Source organism: Hyperolius riggenbachi, chromosome 6, assembly GCF_040937935.1.
Source record: "Hyperolius riggenbachi isolate aHypRig1 chromosome 6, aHypRig1.pri, whole genome shotgun sequence".
In the NCBI taxonomy this organism is placed as follows: Eukaryota; Metazoa; Chordata; class Amphibia; order Anura; family Hyperoliidae; genus Hyperolius; species Hyperolius riggenbachi.
The window spans coordinates 289,938,010-289,958,994 of record NC_090651.1 but is presented as its reverse complement, the minus strand read 5'-3'; the positions used below and the strand labels follow the sequence as shown (position 1 = coordinate 289,958,994).

General features: G+C 44.0%; 1 protein-coding gene across 1 annotated transcript in view; it reads right to left on the bottom strand.

Moving 5' to 3' along the window:
- The window catches only part of LOC137521582 (myosin-10-like), a 273,744-nt gene that overhangs the window by 251,715 nt on the left and 1,044 nt on the right, over positions 1–20,985 (bottom strand). The window lies entirely within an intron of this gene.

Sequence of the window (20,985 nt, the reverse complement as noted above, 5' to 3'; positions counted from 1 at the left end):
ACTAACCCACCGCAAAGTCATCTGTGCGTTACCGCATGATCCGTGCGCGTACTGCACGGATTACACAGTAATGCAAGTCTATGGCAACGTAGTAAGTGTAAACAACGGAGCAGGTGCACATGTGCGGACCCACAGGAATCCTGCTGATGTACTTCCTCTCCAGCAGGAAGTACGTCACTGAATGGGGGCAGGACTATGTATATGACCCTGCCAGTGCACTCTGCCGCAGTGTCATATCATGAAGTGCAGATTCGTGCAGTGATCTTGTGGCAAGCTCCTTTGCCGTGGGATCACTGCACCGCACAAGTATAAAAGTAGCCTCAATGTCAAAAGCATGCAGTCTCCTATTTCTCCTCTCCTACTATAAATAGCCAGATGTGTCCCCCTTAAGGGCTCGTTCACACTTGAGCGGGAATCGCGCGATTCCCGCTTAGCACAAAACGCTAGCGGTTTGTAAAAAATACTAGCCCATGTAAGCCTTATGCAGTGTTCTCACTGCCACGTTTGCGGTTAGCGTTAATCCAAAAATGCGTAACATGCAGCGTTTTGCCGGCGATTCGCGATCAGCATGCATAGCACAGCTAATCGCGATCGCTCCCAAAACGCTACAGTGTCCAGTGATTTTTCCACTTTAATCGCGGAAAAAGCACTCCTGCAAAATGCTAGCGGTAATCGCCAGCGTTTTGCAGTTTTAGGTGTGAATGGGGCCTTAGATAGCCAGACGTGCCCCACTTTTTCTGCTGCTGTTAATGCTTCTGCACTTCTCTGTAGAGGGAGGGAGAGAAGCCGGGGCACTTCAGGCAGACAGCAAGCCGCCTCTCACGCATGTGGAGGTGCAGCGGCCGTGCTGAGCCCCCTTACAGTTCTGTGCCCGGGGACATGTGTCCCTCCTTGCCCACCCCTAGCTACTCCTCTGGAGGAGAAGGCAATGTGAAGGAGAAAATGGCAGGGAAGAGTCGGCCTATGTGATCTGCTTCATTGTATGTAAAATTGTTTTTATTTCATTTCTGTATAATTATATTTATATCAACTGAAAGTATAAAAACTAAAAAGTGAACCTGAATTCTTGCACAGGACAGAAAGAAAACAGAGAAAAAAATGCACCCTGTACTTTGCCCTTTAATAAGCAGGCTCTTTTGTGCTTCTCTGAGCAGTTTGCAGTTCAAAAATTCATTGTTTTCACAATTTTATCTAAAAGGAATTGAAATATTACCAGATTGTTGTCATCATTTCACAAATGTTCTTGGACCTGTTTATATGATTTGGAAATAACAAAACACAACAGAGCTTTCCTTCTGTTTCACTCAGTCACCACCAGAACAAAGCTGGCCACACATCATACAGCCTTTTTCAATCATATTATACAGATCAAATTAAAGGATCGTTTATAATTCAGCCATAGCATTCTCTGTTTTTTTTTTTTATAAAATTCAATTTTAATAATCAGGCTCAGTATAACAGGTTATAACCTATTACAAAGCTCAGTGTACCAGTTGATACCTGGACATTACTAGGTCAGTGTACCAGGTTATACCCTATTACAAAGCTCAGTGTACCAGGTTATACCCTGATATACGGTAACTAGGTCGGTGTACCAGTTTATACCCTATTACAAGGCTCAGTGTACCATTACAAGGTTCAGTGTACCAGTTTACACCCTGATATTACCAGGTCAGTGTGCCAGGTTATCCACTATTACAAGGCTCAGTGTACCAGTTTACACTCTGATATTACTAGGCTGTGTACCAATTTACAACCTGATATTACTGTTCTAGATCAGTGTATCAGGTCATACCCTGATATTACCAGGTCAGTATACCAGGTTATATCCTATTACAAGCCTCAGTATACAAGGTTATACCCTGATATTACTAGGCTCAGTGTGCCAGGCTGTACCCTGATACTGTAGTACTAGATGAACCAGGTTATACCCGGATATTACTAGGCTCAGTGTGCCAGGCTGTACCCTGATACTGTAGTTCTAGATGCACCAGGTTATACCCGGATATTACTAGGCTCAGTGTGCCAGGCTGTACCCTGATACTGTAGTACTAGATGCACCAGGTTATACCCGGATATTACTAGGCTCAGTGTGCCAGGCTGTACCCTGATACTGTAGTACTAGATGCACCAGGTTATACCCGGATATTACTAGGCTCAGTGTGCCAGGCTGTACCCTGATACTGTAGTACTAGATGAACCAGGTTATACCCGGATATTACTAGGCTCAGTGTGCCAGGCTGTACCCTGATACTGTAGTACTAGATGCACCAGGTTATACCCGGATATTACTAGGCTCAGTGTGCCAGGCTGTACCCTGATACTGTAGTACTAGATGCACCAGGTTATACCCGGATATTACTAGGCTCAGTGTGCCAGGCTGTACCCTGATACTGTAGTACTAGATGCACCAGGTTATACCCGGATATTACTAGGCTCAGTGTGCCAGGCTGTACCCTGATACTGTAGTACTAGATGCACCAGGTTATACCCGGATATTACTAGGCTCAGTGTGCCAGGCTGTACCCTGATACTGTAGTACTAGATGCACCAGGTTATACCCGGATATTACTAGGCTCAGTGTGCCAGGCTGTACCCTGATACTGTAGTACTAGATGCACCAGGTTATACCCGGATATTACTAGGCTCAGTGTGCCAGGCTGTACCCTGATACTGTAGTACTAGATGCACCAGGTTATACCCGGATATTACTAGGCTCAGTGTGCCAGGCTGTACCCTGATACTGTAGTACTAGATGCACCAGGTTATACCCGGATATTACTAGGCTCAGTGTGCCAGGCTGTACCCTGATACTGTAGTACTAGATGCACCATATTATACCTGGATATTACTAGGCTCAGTGTGCCAGGCTGTACCCTGATACTGTAGTACTAGATGCACCAGGTTATACCCGGACATTACTAGGCTCAGTGTGCCAGGCTGTACCCTGATACTGTAGTACTAGATGCACCAGGTTATACCCGGACATTACTAGGCTCAGTGTGCCAGGCTGTACCCTGATACTGTAGTACTAGATGCACCATATTATACCTGGATATTACTAGGCTCAGTGTGCCAGGCTGTACCCTGATACTGTAGTACTAGATGCACCAGGTTATACCCGGACATTACTAGGCTCAGTGTGCCAGGCTGTACCCTGATACTGTAGTACTAGATGCACCAGGTTATACCCGGACATTACTAGGCTCAGTGTGCCAGGCTGTACCCTGATACTGTAGTACTAGATGCACCAGGTTATACCCTATCACTAGGCTCCGTGTACCAGGTTGTACTCTGATATCAGTAGGCTTACTGTACCAGGTCATACCATGATATTACTAGGTTAGTGAGGCAGGTTATACCCTAAACACACACAGTAACAATGACATAATTATTGTTTGCAGTTTTTATAATCTAAAGTAACATTTTATCTTCAAAGCAATTATATGCAGCATGTGTTGTGGCTAATAACAAACCCTGATAACTGTAATACAAATATTGATTTCATCATAATTACCAGGTTAGGCTCCATGCTGTCAGTCTTCATGTGTCTCAATTTAGAGGGTTTTTTTTCTAGATAATATTGTACACAGTTTTTTTCTAAACAGAAAGTCATTATTCAATCATGACAATGATAAAAATTAGCCCTGAACTTGCAAATAAGAATGTGAGACTTCAGGAAAGTCCTAACAACTATACTGTACATACAAGTAATCATCTCATATGTTTAGTCCAGGTTTGCTTATAATATTACAGATGTTTGAGATCGTGGTTCTGTTAAGTTGGTGGCAGTCTTGTTTTTTTCTTTTAGTATAAATGTAGCACCTAAAGACATTGATGTTTTGCTTAAAGAGAACCAGCGATCAATGGAAAAAAAGATTTTATACATACCTGGGGCTTCCTCCAGCCCCATCAACATGGATCGCTCCCACGCCGCCGTCCTCCGCTGCCTCTATCCCCCACTACCAAGTCCTGTCTCTTTGGCAGTCAGGGCCAGTCGACGCACGCGCAGTGCGCTCCTTCCATACTGCGCAGGCACATGCGTAAAGCATGCGCCGGCGAAATGGAGGCAGCCCCTGTGGATGCATACAACCGGCCGCGTCCTGCAGAAGTGACGGGACCCGGTACCGGCGATGGAGGCAGCGGAGGACAGCGGTGTGGGAGCGATCCATGCTAATGGGGCTGGAGGAAGCCCCAGGTATGTATAAAATCTTTTTTCATTTTTCCAGTGCCTTCCTCTCTGGTTCCCTTTAAAGGGTATCTGAAGGGAAAATAAACTTGCGATATAATGAATTGTATGTGTAGTACAGATAGGAAATAGAACTTTAGTAGCAAAGAACACTAGTCTCATATTGTTTCCACTACACTTGTTATGTATTCAAAAGAGCTTCTCTGAGCTCAACTTGGGTGGGAGACAGTCCTGTTTTCTGAAGCACTTATACATCAAAGAAACAGTGAGAGGCAGCTTCAGATAAAGTTTTACTACAGGGGAGTTCAAAAGGGGTCATTAGCTCTGTTTTGTTTCATAGTTTAAAATACTGTGTGTGGTTTGTAATTGCAAATATGCTAGAATGATGTAATGTTATTTAAAAAAAAAAAAGCTATATAAATGAAAATAAAAATATGAGCCTTTTCTTTGCTACAAGTAATCTATTAAAGAGAAACCGTGACCAAGAATTGAACTTCATCCCAATCAGTAGCTGATTCCCCTTTCCCATGAGAAATCTTTTCCTTTTCCCAAACGGATCATCAGGGGGCTCTGTATGGCTGATATTGTGGTGAAGCCCCTCCCACGGTGTGATGTCAGGACCATGGTTCTGACATCACACTGTGGGAGCCTTGTTGCATTGTGGGAAATAACAGCTGTTTACAGTGGTTTCCAACTGCCAAAAAAGCAAGCAGCATCTCCTTCCACTGACATCACCTGCCAGCAGTAAAAATGTCACCATGTGATAAATGTCAGAATGTAAATCAGGGAAAGGAAAGATTTCTACAATGGGCAAACACTGACTAAATCATTTATACATAATTATTTTAAAATTGAAGCACTTTTTATTACATTATTTTCACTGGAGTTCCTCTTTAAATATCTGTACTACACATACAATTTATTATATCATAAGTTTTTTTCCGCTTCACTGTCACTTTAATGTGTACCTGAGACAATACAAGCACAAGGTTTTATACTTACCTGAGGCTTCCTCCAGAGCCCTGTAGTCCATTTGCCTCCTCGTGTTGCCTTGTGCTTGTATTGTCTCCGGTTTACTTTTGCATGTGTAGGCCTAAAATGTAGCTGCTAAATCTGTGCATTTGATGTATGGAAGCTCTGTACACTGAAAACTGGGTGAACAACTAGCATCCCAGAAGGTGTGAAGTCTAATGAATACAACTTGACACACCTAAAGCAAGGCCGCTGCCAATACAAATATGACACGTGAGCTCAGATCACACCGTCGTGAAGAAATACCTCAAGCATGCAAGGTCTCTTATTAAGCAAATCCTATTATTAAAATGTACAAAACTTCACTTGCAAATAAAACATTTTCGTTGGCTAACAAATGGCTGGATTTCTAAAACCAAAAACGCTCACATTCCCTTCAGACATAGCCTGAAACTCATTAAACGGAACACAATATCTGCAGTGTTCCCAGTGGGTGGCCCACACATGATTAATTACACCTCCCCCAAATAAACTGCGCTGGGGGTCAGAGCATGTAGCAAGGTACAAGAGTCGCCAAGGGTCTACATATATGCTTTCACAGCTGGATCCTTCTACATACACCCTGCATTATAATGAATGTTGTATCAGTTATTACAATTCATTTTGTTTAATCAATGTTTTTGTTAGCCTATAATCTATTCTCACAATACAGGCGTTTCTGCTGCTGTGAAGCCTAAATGAGGCCATACACTAGTCAATTTCTTTCATCCATATCTATGATGAGCAGATCTGCTAGAAATTGATGCCGCAAATGATTCCTGAACAATTACTGGCCCAAATCAAATTGGTCAATTGTGCCCGGCGTCAGGAGAATGGCAGTAGCAGTGTTTGATTTGAATTTAATTGCAGCAGTAGCAACACAACGTGTGTCAAGAGTTACCAGGCAACAGATGACCGCAACATGCTGAGTCTGAGCATGGCTGCTACCGCACTCAGATCTGACTCCAAGGCAGGGCCGTCTGTCTATCGTCAGTACCGAGCGCTAACAAGCGGACAGCCGGTGCAGGAGAGCAGCTGACAGGCAGTGAATTCAGTGGCCTGTGTGAAAGAGGTCTGAAGCTAGGGGCACACTTATCAGAAAAGAAAGCGTTGCGGAAAACGCTGCGTTTTTGCTGCTAATGGAAGTCTATAGGCTGCATGCAAAAAACGCATATAAAAGAAGCATATGAGTTTTGTATGCGTACGTTTTTAAAAACGCTGGTTTTGTTGCATAACATCCAAAAACGCATCAAAAACGCACATATAGGGCTGGTGCACACCAAAACCCGCTAGCAGATCCGCAAAATGCTAGCAGATTTTGAAACGCTTTTTCTTCTTTTTCTGTAGCGTTTCAGCTAGCGTTTTGCGGTTTTGTGTACCGGTTTTGGTGTAGTAGATTTCATGTATTGTTACAGTAAAGCTGTTACTGAACAGCTACTGTAACAAAAAACGCCTGGCAAACCGCTCTGAAGTGCCGTTTTTCAGAGCGGTTTGCGGTTTTCCTATACTTAACATTGAGGCAGAAACGCATCCGCAATCCAAAATCTGCAGCAGCCCGGGAGTATGCGTTTCTGCAAAACACCTCCCGCTCTGGTGTGCACCAGCCCATTGAAATACATTACCCTAGCGGATCCGCACCCGCAAGCAGATCGCAAACCGCAGCGGAAACGCTCCGGTGTGCACTAGGCCAATGAAAGTCAATGGGAACGCAATGTGTTGCATTTGCATGCATTTTTATATGCGTTTATTTTTTGTAATTGTTTTGTGATGTATTTCCACTTCCTGTTGTCTTACTAGTAATTTGCATAAATTGAAATATAAAACGCATTAAAAACGCATATGAGAACCGCAAATGCGTAAAAACGCATGCAAAACGCTAGAAAATGCATATGCGGAAAAAACACAATCGCACTAAAAACGCACACATAAAACCCCCCCGCACATGACAGAACACGCGACCTGTCACGCTCTGTTATATGTGCACCCAGCCTCAAGCAGGCAACTGTCAGTCACTGAGGATCTATTAACACACGGAAAACAGCTTTCTTTCTTTCTTTTTTTTTTTGCTTGCATAATTTTAAAATCTTGGAAATAAATACAAAAATGTGGCTTGCCTAATGTGATATTGTTTCCTCTTCTAAAAGCACATTGTCATCTCCCCTGCTATCCAACTAAAATTTCAAACAAAGCCAATGCTAACATCTACACCAATTATGTTTTTGATCCTATTCTGGAACAAGGATGCACTGTGTACTTCATAGCACTTACCGTATGTGCAACAAATTAAAATATTTGAGAAAAAGCACGTACATTGCATGTTGCGTGCAGCACATGAATCCAATCACCTACACAGAACTTGCGTAATAGATACTGATTAAAAGTCAATATTTTCAAAATGATGTAACATGCCTGAGGGAAAACTGCAGTTAAAGTTTATTATGTCAATTTCAAGAATAAAAACAAAACTCTACAGAGCTTGAAGGAATATATATTAATGTTGGTTTCTCATTCAGATTGTGTTAAGTCAGATCTAATTATTATTATTTTTGCTGGGGAGCATGGATATATGAACGGGTCAGCAAACTGTGCAATCAGGACATCCAGCAACACAAGTGCTTGCTTGCACAGTTCACAAAGACTTGGGCCTCATTCACACGGGAGCGTTTTACTAGTGACTTCAGGGCAGAAGGGTGCGGCCAGAGAGCATCGGGGCAGAAGGGTGGGGCCAGAGAGCATCGGGGCAGAAAGGTGGGGGCCAGAGAGGATCAGGACAGAAGGGTGGGACCAGAGAGGATCAGAGCAGAAGGGCGGGGCCTGAGAGGATCAGGGCAGAAGAGCGGGGCCAGAAAGGATAGGAGCAAAAGGGTGGGGCCAGAGAGGATCATGGCAGAAGGTCGGGGCCAGAGAGGATCAGGGCAGAAGGGTAAGACCAGAGAGGATCAGGGCAGATGGGCGGGGCCAGGGAGGATAAGGGCAGAAGGGTGGAACCAGAGATGATAAGTGCAAAAGGGTGAAGCCAGAGAGGATCAGGGCAGAAGGGTGGGGCCAGAGGATAAGAGCAGAAGGGTGGGGCCAGAGAGGATCAGGGCACAAGGGTGGGGCCAGAGAGGATCAGGGTACAAAGGTGGGGCCAGAGAGGATCAGGGCACAAGGATGGGGCCAGAGAGGTTCAGGGCACAAGGGTTGGCCAGAGAGGATCAGGGCACAAGGGTGGGACCAGAGAGGATCAGGACACAAGGGTGAGGCCAGAGAGGATCAGGGCACAAGGGTGGGCCAGAGAGGATCAGGGCAGAAGGGTGGGGTCAGAGAGGATCAAGGCACAAGGGTGGGGCAAGAGAGGATCAGGACACAAGGGTGGGGCCAGAGAGGATCAGGGCACAAGGGTGGGACCAGAGAGGATCAGGGCACAAGGGTGGGCCATTGAGGATCAGGGCAGAAGGGTGGGGCCAGAGAGGATCAGGGCAGAAGGGTGGGACCAGAGAGGATCAGGGCCGAGGGTGGGACCAGAGAGGATCGGGGCAGAAGGGTGGGGCCAGAGAGGATCAGTGCAGAAGGGTGGGGCCAGAGAGGATCAGGGCAGAAGGGTGGAGCCAGAAGAGATCATATGGAAGTGCTGGAAGTGGGAAGAGCTGAGGACAGAAAATGAAGACATAAAAAGATCTGGAGGAGGAGATGGAATGGTGAGAGCTGTGGGCAGAGGAGGCTCAACTGAAGAGAATAGCAGTACAAGAACTGAGAATGAAAAGGTCTGTGGCAGAGCAGTAAAGACTGAAAAGCAGAGGGAATATACCTGCATGTTCTACTTATTATACCGATACATTTATTTTAAAATACACTATATTAATTCAGTTTTAGGCTTCAGATTTCCCAGTCCCAGTCTTGGCAGGTGGATTTTCACATGGAATACACTGAGAACTACTGGCCTTTAGGGGGCAAAATATGTGTAACCTTTGCTTGGATCTTTAACAGACAGAACTGGTGAAATACTGTACTGTATGCAGGCATTGCTGGAAGAATAAACATTCTTTCAATAGACCCAAGACAGCCTGAAATGATCTATGCAAAAAAAAGCTAATAATTAGCGCAATCACTAACACATCTTTGTATACAAGACCTAAAAAAATGGGAAATTTGTGCAACGTGCAGCTAGGAGGTCGGAACTATGAGAGAAATGTCTGCAGCAAGGGCAGGAGGTCACAGGAAGAATCTCACTACGCTACATGTCACAGCATGGGTCAAAGGTAAGATATTTTGTAAACAGGCATGCTTCCCTCTCTCTCAGTTATTTTTGGGTGGAGATCTCCTGTAATAGTGTGAGTAAATTAGCCCCTCATAGGAGTTCTCTCATAGAGGGAGGGCATACTCAGCCCAGCACATGTGAAAATGTGCTGCACAGAGGCACTGCATCAAAAATCATTTTAAGTAAAAAAAAACTGAAGGATAAATTCTAAGCTTAGAATCAAACAGATACTAACCTAAGGAGGGGGAAGGCTCTGGGTCCTATAGAGCCTTTTCGCTCCTCTCGCAGTCCCAGCGTTACAGCAATGTCACCCCCGATAGTAGTATTCGACTGATCGGTCTAATACTGCCCTCTGCTGCCGCAGGCGGATTTGCGTTACAGGGGCGCAGTACAGAACCACCTGTCTTCGGGAGCACTGGGCTCTCAAAAACGTCCAAAGCCTCCCGCCGCGGGATTCAAACAGGGTGACATCACTGGAACGCGGGGACCATGAGAGAAGGGGAAAGGCTCTATAGGAATCAGAGCCTTCTCTACTTAGGCAAGTATCAATTTTTTTTCTTTTCAATTTAACATTAGCCATAAAGAAACTCTATAACGAAAAAAAAAAAAAAAAACATCGGGGGTACTCACCTCGGGAAGCCTTAGGGTCCCTATGAGGCTTCCCCATCCCTGTAGTTGCAGGCAATCCAGCGCTGGCTCCCCCGAACCGTCCCGGAATCCTCCCCCAAGTGCTGATTTATTTACCTTCCCTGGCTCCAGCTGGGGCGCTGTTGCGGCTCTCAGCACAAAGATAGGCGGAAATAGCCGACCTGCGTCTGCGCAGTACAATGGACCGATAGTGATTGGCTATTTCCGCCTATCTCCGAACGAGAAGCCGATACTGCACCTGCGCTGGAGCCGGTAAAGTAAATATTTACATCCCCGCTATTAGGAGGGGCACAGCAATAAAAGATACTGGCCTCAATTCACTAAGCTTATCTCCTGTCTTTAATAACTCTTCTAGAGTTGTTACCATGGTGATAAGGCATGTAGTATTCAGGAAACATTTTACCTCAGGCAAACCTAAAGTTAACTCTTCTGTCTTTATGTTAACTCTTCAATCCTTAAAATAACTCCAGAGTTAAAGACAGGCTGTTTATTAACTGCATGTGAAAATAACTACAGAGGAGGTAAATTAACTACAGAGGAGGTAAAATAACTACAGAGGAGGTAACTTAACTACAGAGGAGGTAACTTAAAGGGAAGATTCAAGCAAATTAAAAAAATGAGTTTCACTTACCTGGGGCTTCTACCCGCCATATGCAGCCATCCTGTGCCCTCGTAGTCACTCACTGCTGCTCCAGTCCCCCGCTGGCAGCTTGCCGACCTCGGAGGTCGGCGGGCTGCATTGCGTACATTTTTACGCATTCCCGCTAGTGCAGGAACATTACCACATACATTTTTACGCATTACTGGTAAACCAGCAATGCGTAAAAATGTATGTGTTAATGTTCCTGCACTAGCGGGAATGCGTAAAAATGTACGCAATGCAGCCCGCCGACCTCCGAGGTCGGCAAGCTGCCAGCGGGGGACTGGAGCAGCAGTGAGTGACTACGAGGGCACAGGATGGCTGCATGGGGCTGGTAGAAGCCCCAGGTAAGTGAAACTAATTTTTTTAATTTGCTTGGACCTTCACTTTAAGGAACGAAGAGATAAGATAACTCTTTCTTATGTGGAGGTAAGTTTTCTCTTGCCTTATTATCTCCAGCATGATCTTAGTGAATTGAGGCCAATGTAATGAATACAAAAATGTGGAGCTAACTTTATAATTAATAGAAGTAGTCCAAAGGATTCAAAGGTTAAATTCAGTTTTTTTAAATTAATAGATCTAGACAAGGCATGTCCAAAGTCTGGTGCGGGGGCCATTTGCAGCCCGCCTAGCCTTTTCTGGCGGCCCCCTAAGGTCTCTACAGTTGTTAATGCCATACAGCCAGCAGGCCGTGGTGCCACATGCAAGGGCCACTTTATGTTGCTGCACTGCCTCCCCCTTTTCTCGCTTGAAGGTTATCAGCCAACACTTTAGTAGCAGCCAGTGATTAGCAGCTGCTACTATGCCAGCAGCAGTGACAGCCAGTGATTAGCAGCTGCTATTATGCCAGCAGCAGTGACAGCCACTGATTAGCAGCTGCCACTATGCAAGCAGCAGTAACAGCCACTGATTAGCAGCTGCCACTGTGCCAGCAGCAGTAACAGCCACTGATTAGCAGTTGCCACTAAGCCAGCAGCAGTAACAGCCACTGATTAGCAGATGCCACTGTGCAAGCAGCAGTGACAGCCAGTGATTAGCAGCTGCCACTGTGCCAGCAGCAGTAACAGCCACTGATTTGCAGCTGCCACTGTGCCAGCAGCAGTAACAGCCACTGATTAGCAGATGTCACTGTGTCAGCAGCAGTAACAGCCACTGAATAGAAGCTGCCACTGTGCCAGCAGCAAACAACCAGGGCTGTGGAGTTGATACAAAAATCATCTGACTCCTCATTTTATGAAACCACCGACTTCGACTCCAGGTACCCAAAATTGCTCCGACTCCACAGCCCTGGTAACAACCACTGATTAACAGCTGTCACGATGCCAGCAGCAGTAGCAGCCACTGATTAGCAGCTGCCACTATAACAGCAGCAGTAACAGCCACTGATTAGCAGCCGCCACTATGCCAGCAGCAGTAACAACCACTGATTAGCAGTTGCCACTATGCCAGCAGCAGTAGCAGCCACTGATTAGCAGTTGCCACTATGCCAGTAGCAGTAACATCCACTGATTAGTGGCTGCCACTGTGTCATCTGCATACGGTATATGTGTTATTTCCAGTGTAAATGTTTTATTTGACAAAATGTCACATGCATAGTGTACCTAACGGCAATCAGCAAAAAATGTGTAACTTCGCTACTTCGGCCCCCTAGCACTTTCAAGAACAGTGATACGACCCTTGGTCTAAGAAGTTTGGACTCCTCTGAGCTAGACCAAATGAAAATGTAGGGTTCCTCCGTAATAATAATGACATTACTGCACGGCTATCAGTAGCAGGAAGTACGGCCAGTCAAACATTATGCTGTTTCCATGCAACTTCTTGCAATACTGGCTACGGTTAATCTTATCATGCCATGAGTGGAATAACCTTTGCACTGCTTCAGTAAATATTTAACTCAGGAGCCAAACAGCGAAATAAGTAAATGGACAACAAATAAACCAAGCAGCACCCCTGGGGCTACAATGATCAAAATGAAATCATCTCTGCGGTGAGACCAGCACTTACAATGACATAATTCCCCCTTTCCACCCTTTAAATGTAAAGGACAATAAATAAACTCAATTTTCTACTTTTATCTCTGAAAGCAGGAAGTAGACACTGCAGATTTATTGCAGGATTTATATCGGCTGTAACAGAAGAAAAGTTTTTCTTTAAAGGGACTCCGAGCACCTCTCATGGGCATGCCTTTAAGCCAGAGGACTTCCAACAAAGTCGTGCGATGATCCCTCTGAAGGAGCCTCTTGCAATGGCCATGCGTGTCACTTCCTCTTCCTGCTTCATTCAGTGATGCACTTCTCTAACAGAGAAGACAGTGGTGACCCGGAAGTTATAACAGAGCAAAGATGGCAGCCAGGATTTTTAAATTGAACAAAAACTATTTGGTGTAGAATGGCGATTCAGGCATCAAATGAAAGAGGAAAGAAAGGTATGCATCTTTAAAGCGGACCCAAAACAAACATTTTTTTAATTCAAAATATTTAGTTGCACCACTCTGACACATACAAAGATAAATAAACACTCCTTCAAGCCTATGAGCATTTCAGTGCATGCTTTTCGCCCTCCTCTTTGCATAACTAGGGTTATACAGGTGGCAGCCATTAGCAATTCCTCCTTTGCTAGGCACCACCTACTCCACCAATTTGCCGGATTCTGTCCCAGCAATATGAAAGGAAGGGAGGGGTTCCTCCAATAAATGTAAAATATTTTATATTTGTCATCATGCAGCTGAAAAAAGGCTGCTATTTATTATTATAATTTAGAAAATAGATTTTATTTCTGAAACCTTGTATTTTTAATTTGGGTCCACTTTAAGTATTTTGCAGTACTGGTCGGAGTCTTAAAGGCTTTCCTATGAGAGTTGCTTGGAGTCCCTTTAAGGCTACTTTCCCCCCAAGACGTTGCATTTTAAGGGACGTTATGGTCGAATAACGTGCCCCTAACGCAACGTATGGTGGTGTTGAAGTGGGACGTCAGATTGAGCTGCGTTATGCAGCTCTAAAAGCAGCTGCTCCAGGCTAGTGATAGGAAGTCCGGATCTTTTTAAGGATTCGGATCATTTGAATCGGATCATTGAAAAGATCCAGATCTTTGAACCGAATCATTTGAATCATTTTACTGGGGAAGCAGACTGGGTGAAGTGATTAGCAGGACAGGACTTTCCCTGCACTGTACATTCTGTATGTTTCTGTTTCTTCCAGACAGACATCCACTGTGAACTGAATCTTTCATTGTGATGATCTGGATGATTCGACTCACAAAAAAGATCCGGATCAAATGAACGATTCGTTCATGATCCGGACAACACTACAGTCCCACCAGGAGTCTCCACAGTGCAGTGAATATTAATTAGCCATGTCTTCCTCCTCCAGCAGTACTGAGCATGTGCAAACAGTCTAACGTGGCTTGGCCCAGTATAACTTACAGCATGCAGCACTTTGTTTAAACGTGCTGCGTTACAATGTAACGCAACGTGTGCACTGTGAACAAGCACTTTGATTTTACAGTGCTGTGAGTTAGGCTGCGTTACTGGCTGCTGTAACGTGGGACTTTAGGCTGGTTTCCTAGTGGGACGTTAAAGTTTATCTTTTGCTTATCTGTTAGAGCAGCGAGGAAGTTGTGAGTTCAGGTCCACTTTAATATTGCCCCTAATGATCATTATTTGATCGTTACAGCAAGAGAATGAGTGCTGTAAAGACAGCACAATAGCCAAGCACTGTGTCCTGTCCATGGAGACAGAAGAAAAGGGGCAGCTAAAGGGATGAGGAGGGCAAAAGCGTGCGTCTTCCAGCTGCTTGGTAAGTATGGGCACAATGAGCTCATTCCTCACTGCTTGTTTAGTCATTGGATGAAATAGATCGCTACATCGGAGGCAATGGCACACATGCTAGTAGATTTCCAGCAAAGAAAGCGGAAGGTGTTTAGCATCTTTACCAAATGCGCTGCGATTACCAAATGCACTGAGCATAGCATTGCTTTCATCAAGTGTCCAAAAAGCCACACGGTACAGCATAATTTCAGAACAGCTGTGGAAATCATTGCTCCTTTCAGCTGTACTAGGCCAAGCATGCATCCACAACTGCTGGCTTATAGTAGATCTCTAGACATCAGTTTTACAGAGTAATGTATTCCAGTTTGAATGCAGCGGTTACAGAAGCATTTACATTAAATGATTACCGTGATAGGCAAAATGAGTCCATCTCTAAGCACATGCCTTAGTAATTAAAGTGCTACCTTCAGATACAAAGCCTGCCTCAAATATGTAATCGCATGACCAGAAGCAGTGGTTGAAGTAATCCATTTCAGGCTCTGTGGGACAATTTCAGCTGCCTGGATTGCATCAATCTGCTGTTCCGGTTGGTGAGACTATGCACAGACTGAATCTCTCTGAAATGAATGCAGCCTACAGCACTGCCAGCTTGTGGTGCAGGAGGTAGTCAGTATCTGGGCTTCTAACCGGGAACTTTTAAAGTAAAAACCAATGAATTTGACATTATCTATTTGAATATGTTCATGCGAAGATAAAAAAACAACAACTCAACAACTGAGCCCTTACACAGATCTAGAAAACCATTTGTGCCCAAAGAGTTTTAAAAATCATATTTGTTGTAAAGATTTATACAAAGGGAAGCCACTCTGTCCGTAAATGGACCTATGATGACACCTGTTAGCACCAAATGAAACTACAGACAAGACAAATAACACAGACAAGAGACAAGGCAAGACAAATAACATTTATACTGTGATTTTCTCCTAGTGGACTCAAAGCGCTTGAGCTGCAGACACTAGGGGGTGCTCAGTAGTTGCTCAAGGACTCATTCCTGAATAGGTGCTGGCTTACTGAACAGGTAGAGCTGAAATTCGAATGAACCCTGGTCACCTGTGTCAGAGGCAGAGCCCTTAACCATTACATTATTTTTGCATATTTTTGTTGTGACATGTTAAAGTATTGTACTGTATAAACTGTTGTAAGTACTTTAAAACACATTAAAAGAATGAAGACAAGCAAAAAGCATTGTTTATATTACATGTCCAAATCCAGATTTGTCCGAAAGTAAATCACTTATCCACATTTCACTAGGCCTCATTCACACTATCTGCAGCGCTGTCAGTTATGACGCATCACTTTTGTCACGCCTCCATGATGGGGGCAATCATAGGAGAGCACAGTGAGAACTGTCCCATAGGGTACAGGAAAAAAAATGACACTAAGGCCCCTTTCACACTAAGCCACTTTCTTTGCATTGCGTTATCCTTTCTGCACGCAGCACCGAACGTCTATGGGGCCTCGTACACTAACTGTGTTGCGTTGTGCTGGAAGTGTTCGCTTTGCAACAGCACATTAGCGTTAAACTTCCAGGGCGACTAAATGCATGTAAGTCAGAAAATAGGTTTGGCGCAATGAGGTGTGCATGTGCGGAACAACACAAATACAAAAGGGAAACCGGAAATCCGAGCGGTGCCGACAGGCGGTGAAGGCCGTGCACTATTTATATCATCCTGTTGGCACACTCTGCCGCTGGGTCATATGAATCTATTTTTTGGCATTTCGATGCAATGCGAGGGGGCGGAGCATCACACCGCAACGCTCTGGCCAGGTGTAAAACCAGCCTTAAAAGAGAGGAAGACACAATACTCAATCCTGTAGGGAGAGTAACACAATACTCAGTCCTGTAGGGAGAGTAACACAATACTCAATCCTGCACATAATGTAAACAAAATCAGTAGCAGCGGCTGTCTTGTAACCAAAATTCAACTGGTCACACATTACATCTGAAGCCATCTTCCATCTCTAAAAATCCTGATCGTGCTAAATATTTCAAGGGAGGTGTGCATAACTTATTACAACATTACAAAAACTTAGCTCACATTTTCAGATACACAGCATAAGGAATAATATAAAGGCAGATTGCGTAAAGGCCTGGAAAATGTCTCAGGCATAAAAACATACAGTCTGATGGACTCCACGAAACTCACAAACCAAAGCCCCTACCAGAGTTTTTTCCTGTATAATCCTACAAGCTGTAGGGCTACAACAGCCATTGAAAGTTGAGCACACTCACGGCACCAGACATCAAAGTGGGCATGCAATGTAGTATGTAAAAATATTTCACATGTATTTGCATAGCTATAGACCTACACAAGACATTGTAGAAGGAGGAGAACTAGCAAGCAAAAAGGAACGGGTTTGGTTGAAAACTAGGGACAGTGAGGACACATTCTTACCACAAGTTGTATAGGTTTGTGGACTACTTAAGTTACAAAACCACAGAAATACTTTAATAGCATTTGTAAGGCTTTTTCTGCTTTGGATTTATTTATTCTGCTATGCCAAGATTATACTTAGCAGATGGTAAATAACACACATTTACTTAATCAGAAGAAACCACTGATATTTTAAAAGGCCTCAATAATCAGGAGGGACTACATAATATGAGTGACAACAGTTTAGATTTTCATTACCTAAAATTGACGATTTATGATGGTTTTGGTCCCCTGACATTTGTGGCCTCACCTCACCACTGTTAAAGGACCACTACAGCGAAAAAGGTAAGCTGTTAAAATCTGACACAACTGACAGGTTTTGGACTAGTCCATGTCCTAATGGGTGATTCTCAGAGTTTTCTTTGATTTCAAAAGCATTTCCTGAATAGCATTTGCTAAGTCTAACTGCCAAAATATTGTGCGAGTGAATAGGGAGGTTGGCTTTTATTTTACTATATATGAAGAGACATATGATAGATATATTTTTCTAAATGTGAAATGCTATTTTAATGAAGGTCTCTTTGTTTTATGGATTTTATAAGAACATTGTTACCTAAGTCATATATTGGTGAGTGTTTCGAACATATCTCTATATGTTTTTGTCGTAGGCACTTATTGAACTGAGGAAGCGGGCTAGTACCCGTGAAACGCGTTGTCTTTGTTGTGCATCATTAAAATTATTTCTACCCATGTGGTTTATTCATTGCTGGAGGTAAAATCTGATTACTCCAAAACTTTATGGCTTTAAGATAAGATACTTTTTGGGTGCCTCCTACACGTCTTGTTAGTCCTCAACCCTTCGGGGGAGCGTTTTTGTACACCATGTGTCCAATTGCCTAAGGAGAGCGACCTACCAGCACCTGCCTAGCGGATCTGGGATACCGAATGGGAACGGTGAGTTTCCCGTAAACTCTGTCGGTGGTTGCAGGAGTGCAACCTACCTTTTGAGTATAATCTACTACTCTACTCTTACCTAACGATAACTGCACCATTGGGCTCCTGATCCCTCTCATTACAGAACCTTGGCAGTTGGATTACAACCACCAGCCAAATCTTACTATTTTGGCAGTTAAACTGCCGTTCAGGAAATGCTTTTAAAAACAAAGAAAACCCTGAGAATCCCCCATGAGGAGATGGACTAGTCCAAAAGCTGTCAGCTCTGTCAGATGTTAACTGCTTACTTTTTTTTGCTGGAGTGGTCCTTTAAGATTTACACTACAAACTGCTGCAAGACTTCTCCTGCCCAACATCTTAATGGGAAAGAATTAGACGTTGGGCAGTGAGATAAGCAGTTCACCAGTAAATTGTCACTCATGTATCTTAGATGAGAGTCACAAAACTGTGACTAGCAAATCAGTGGCTTACAATGAATTCATAAGATTTTCCATAAGTTCTCCTTCAGAAGAACTGCTGTAAAATAAATGGATCCTCTATATTGTTCAATAACAACTACCTGAGGCAGAAATAATGTTGGTATTTACCAGCATCGTTTGCATTCAGGACATGCATTCAGTACAGACCCCATCCTGCTGATCGGTGCTGAAATGGTGCAGAATCAGGTGTGTGGGTTCCAAACCACGTGGTCCTGAATTCTAATGCTGGGTACACACTATGAGATTTTCTGGCCGATTTACTGTCAGATCGATTTTTTCCAACATGTTCGATTTGCTTTCCGATCAATTTCCGAGCATTTTCCGATCGATTTCCTATTAAAGTGAACGGAAATCGATCGGAAAATGCTCGAAGATCGATCGGAAAGCAAATCAAACATGTTGGAAATAATCGATCTGACAGTAAATCGACCAGAAAATCCCATAGTGTGTACCCAGCATAAAGGATCATATACACATTAGGCCTGAAAGATAAACCGAATTTAAATCGAAATCGCAATCACCAAGATCACAATTTCAGAATCATCAAAGCGGTGAATATCGCGATCACGTCCTTTCCACAAGAGGAAGTTTGAAGAAGCGCCTTCAAACTTTCCCAAAGTCCCAGTGCCTGCAGTGTTGGACATACCTTCCATCCTCTATTGCCCTCTGCCGCCGCTTGTGCTTGGCAAAACTTTGGGTTCCTGTATGTCACATGATATACAGGAAGTATGCCGTGCATTAGAGCCTGCATGAGGCAAAGTGGATAGACGGGCATCGCTGGACTCGTGCTTGAAGCTATGTCCAGAACTGATGCAACTTGGGGGACAGAGGAAACACAGAGAGAGACAGCGTGGGCACAGAGAGAGACACAAGAGACACAGAGGGGGCACAGAGACGCAAAGGAGGCAAGAGAGAGACCCAGAGGAGGCATGAAGAGGCAAAGGGGGCACAATGAGAGACAGGGACAGAGGGGGGACAGGCACAAAGGGGGGGGGGGAACAAAGCTTGATTTGAAGTAAATCGTGAATCTAATCGAAATCCTAATTTTGGACAGAAATCGCTCAATTCAATTTTTTCCTAAAATCGTTCAGGCCTAATACACATGCAACATAATGCCCAGCCAACCACACACACGCCAACCAACTAAACAACCAACTCACTTTAATACTGCGTGACCAAGCAAAACGACAAACTGCACAACATCTACGCATTCAAAAGGTCACCAAATTGCAAATTAGTTGAGCAGGTTGATCCGCCAGATGGATCTGGCAAACCACCTGTTATCAGTTGGTCGTCTTGTTGTTTGCCAGCCATACACATGCCCAACTGTCTTCCAAAAGACAGTTTAGAAGATAGCTGAGCAAGTTGTTTAGACGAGCATACAAGCCTTAAAGTTTACCTGAGATGGACTTACTAAAAGATTTGATACTTACCTGGGGCTTCCTCCAGCCCCATAAGCACCGATGTGTCCCTCGCCGTCCTCCTCAGTCCTCTGTTTTTTCACAATCAGCCCCGGTAATCTGGCTCAGTCGCACCAGTCGGTGCTTCTGTGCATGCGCAAGAGAGCCCAGCTGGCGTGACTGAGCTCATTACCGAGACAGATAGTGTGTGCCCGAACGGAGGCACTCGGGAGGACGGCAAGGGACGCATCGGTGCTCATGGGGCTGGAAGAAGCCCGGGGTAGGTATCAAATCTTTTAGTAAGCTCATTGCAGGTTTACTTTAACAACAACACTAGCATTTACAATGACTGGCATGCTTTTGAATAAATTAAGACACTTGCACTAGGCTTATTCAGCATAAAAAGGCCGCTTTGTCAGTACACAATAGGCAATTATAAAAACCTGAAGACAGATAACTTTTACGAGGGCCATTGTATTGTAATCCATAGGAAGTACTCGTCATTCATTCATATTTTATTAGTTTGAGTGTACTGCTGGATGCTGATCTGTGATTCCCATGTTTTATTGAACATTATGGTTGATAGTGTTTATTATTAATGCAAATAACTCGCATGGACAGCAAGATAAAGTACCGGTAGTACAGCAGGCTGATTCAATGAATGAATCTCTTCTACTTTACATATTAATGTTGACCTCTCAAAATACAGAGAGGAAAATTGGTGGCTTTTGCAATTTTTATAAAATGCCTTTCTGCATAATTTTGGGAAACGTTGCAACAGTATATGTATTTAGTGAGGAAGTGCTGCCACATGATGTGTAATTTGGAGGAAACGCTGCCACATTATGCAAATTATGGGGAAATGCTGCCACATTATATGTTTTTGGAGGAAACACTCCTGCATTAAGTGTATTTTAGAGGAAAAGCTGTCAAATTATGTGGATTTTAGGGAAAAAAACTGCCGCATTATGTGTCGTGCTTTCTGAGAGGGTCTGCCTGCTGTCCCTAGGCCTGTGCTGTTTGGTGCCAAAGAGGTCTGGCTGTTGTTAATTGCTGTTTGTAGGTGAAATAAAGAAGGTCAACACAGGCAAGTTCTAAGGAGGATTGGTACTATTCATACACGTACAATTTTCTAACATGATTGGGTTGACAGCACCCTCTGGAACTGCTACGACAGCAATGAACAACAACGAAACATTTGTAAAGCGCTTTTCATCTCTTCT